Below are 2,910 nucleotides of genomic sequence, written 5' to 3'. Positions count from 1 at the left end.
ACAAAGACTGAGAAGTGTATGCACATCCCCACAAGTCTTGATAAAACTGCTCCTGGACCAAAAAAGCTCAAAAGTAAAGAAATGTCATGTCGGGCTCACAGTATACTGCTGTCCTGTGCTTCATTAGGCCCTGATTTTTTTATTTTTTTTATTGATCTTTTTCCCCCTCCTTTTTCCTCCGATTTTCTCCCATCCCAATGTTAGTCGTTATGCCAATTCCCAATCCCCTTCCTGGTCGCTGCGCACTTACCCCCCACAGTCGGTCTGGGAGAGTGGAGGCTACCACGTGCTTCCTCCGACACACGTCCAGCCAATCAACCGCTTCTTTTCACCTGGCAGCGCGGATTCTCACTGAGAGGGCGTAGCGTGTGGAAGGATCACACTATCCCACTTAGATCCTATCCGCGCTTAGCAGGCGCCCCGACCGAACTGTAGGAGTCGCTGTTTACAACGACCCGGACCCACCCCGCCAGCTTCTCCCACCCTCTAATACTGCCAATTGTATTAGTGTGAACGGCCAGCCAAGCTGGTGACAACCCCGGAGCTGTGAGCTGGATTCGAACAGGCGAATCCAGCCGCTCCGGGGTTGGTGACGAACGCAATCTCCGTTACGCCACCTGACCGCCCTCATTAGGCCTGATTTAAACAAACCACGTTTGTGAATGTTTGTGATGAAGCCCTTCCTGGGCCAGAAGTTGTCTGTTTAAACCAGGGTTAACAAAGCACTGGATAGCAGTATACTGTGTGCAGACAAGACTTGACCAATTCGAGATCAAGACGACAAGATCAAAATCTCTCTTACTCAAAATCAAGACCAAAACCGAGATTTGTCCTAGTCGAAATGAAGACCTCTCCTACTTAAGACCAAGATTTGTTCCAGTCGAAATTAAGACCTCTCCTACTTAAGACCAAGATTTGTCCTAGTCGAAATGAAGACCTTTCCTACTTAAGACCAAGATTTGTCCTAGTCGAAATGAAGTCCTCTCTTACTTAAGACCAAGATTTGTCCTAGTCGAAATGAAGACCTCTCCTACTTAAGACCAAGATTTCTACTAGTCGAAATTAAGACCTCTCCTACTTAAGACCAAGATTTGTCCTAGTCGAAATGAAGACCTCTCCTACTTAAGACCAAGATTTGTCCTAGTCGAAATGAAGACCTCTGCTACTTAAGACCAAGATTTCTACTAGTCGAAATGAAGACCTCTCCTACTTAAGACCAAGATTTGTCCTAGTCGAAATGAAGACCTCTCCTACTTAAGACCAAGATTTGTACTAGTCGAAATGAAGACCTCTCCTACTTAAGACCAAGATTTGTCCTAGTCGAAATTAAGACCTCTGCTACTTAAGACCAAGATTTGTCCTAGTCGAAATGAAGACCTCTCCTACTTAAGACCAAGATTTGTCCTAGTCGAAATAAAGACCTCTCCTACTTAAGACCAAAATTTGTCCTAGTCGAAATGAAGACCTCTCCTACTTAAGACCAAGATTTGTCCTAGTCGAAATGAAGACTTCTCCTACTTAAGACCAAGATTTGTCCTAGTCCAGACGAAGAGGGTGTCCAGAGGAACCAGGTCTTGAACCAGGTGGACCCCTGCTGGCCCAGGTAGGAATACACACATCATATTTAATACAATTACATTTATAGCTTTTATCCAAGAGTACAGCAAGCAGGAGGGGTAGACCTCTGACAGCTAAGGATAGGTGGTATTGTCTGTCTATAGTGTTGAACTTGAGTGCTACACTCTGAGTGCATCGTAGTAGAGATAGTAGCATAGTAGATAGTAGTATTGACATAGTAGCATAGTGGTGTAGTGGTTAACACTGTCGCCTCACAGCTAGAAGGTCCAGGATTCGATTCCAACTTGGGCACCAGGTTTCCGTGTTGTCAGGTACCCAGGTGGGGTATCTCCCGGGCGTTTCTGTGTGGAGTTTGCATGTTCTCGCCGTGCTCGCAAGGGTTTCCCCTCCAGAAAAGATAAACCCAATGGAAAAACATCGCTAACGAAGACGGACAGGATCACTTGGATTGGTCCCCGGGGTGCAGCCCCTATCTGCTCCCGGCTGCCCTTGGGGGGAAGGACGACGGGGATGGGTTAAGCGCAGAGACTCAATTTCATCGAGAAGCATGCAGCTGCAGAGCCGCAGACCGGCGCTCTCAGGACCGGCGCTCTCAGGACCGGCGCTCTGACGGCCCTGCTGTGAGGCGTGATTTTTTTTGCGAAGACCTAACCCTAACCATAACTCTAAGCATAACCCACTTCGAAAGAGGGCCAAAGCATAACCACTTCGAAGTAGTTTGTACAGTCCTCTGGCCTGTTTGTAGCGCACAGTGCAATACAGCGCACAGTGCAATACTCCAATTCAGCCATTGGGTGGGTGGCGCGCGGTCCTGAGAGCGTCGCTCGTGCTCGCCGGCGCCGGTCCTGAGAGCACCGCTCTGCGGCTCTGCAGCTATATACTATTGATTTCATCGGCGACCCAAAAAATTGCATGTGTGTTCCTGTGTGTGCTGCCCCATCGCATGTGTGTGTCACTGCATGATGAATAAAGACTTCAAAAGTCCAGTTTATTATTTATTTTATAGTACATAATAGTAAAAGACAGTAAGTAAAACATTATTATCTTTTTGTATTATTATTTAGATATTGATTAGCCTGCTCCGAAGAGTAGTGGGTCTCAGGGGGCTAGAAGATGCAGAGCGTAGGGGTCTTGAGGATGTGTAGTTAGAGACCATTGACCAGTAGGAGGTAGGAGGGAGCCATTCCCCTCATTGCATTGGAATGCCAGGTCAAGAACCTTGAAACAAATGTGTGCATCAATGGGAAGCCAGTTCTCTAAGAAGAAGTGGGGTGACGTGGGCGGACACCATGACAGGTGGAATGCATCATGAGCCTTCAGACACACAGGACT

The sequence above is a fragment of the Notolepis coatsorum genome, assembly GCF_963971535.1.
Source record: "Notolepis coatsorum genome assembly, chromosome: 5".
NCBI lineage: Eukaryota > Metazoa > Chordata > Actinopteri > Aulopiformes > Paralepididae > Notolepis > Notolepis coatsorum.
This window is presented reverse-complemented; position numbering follows the sequence as displayed.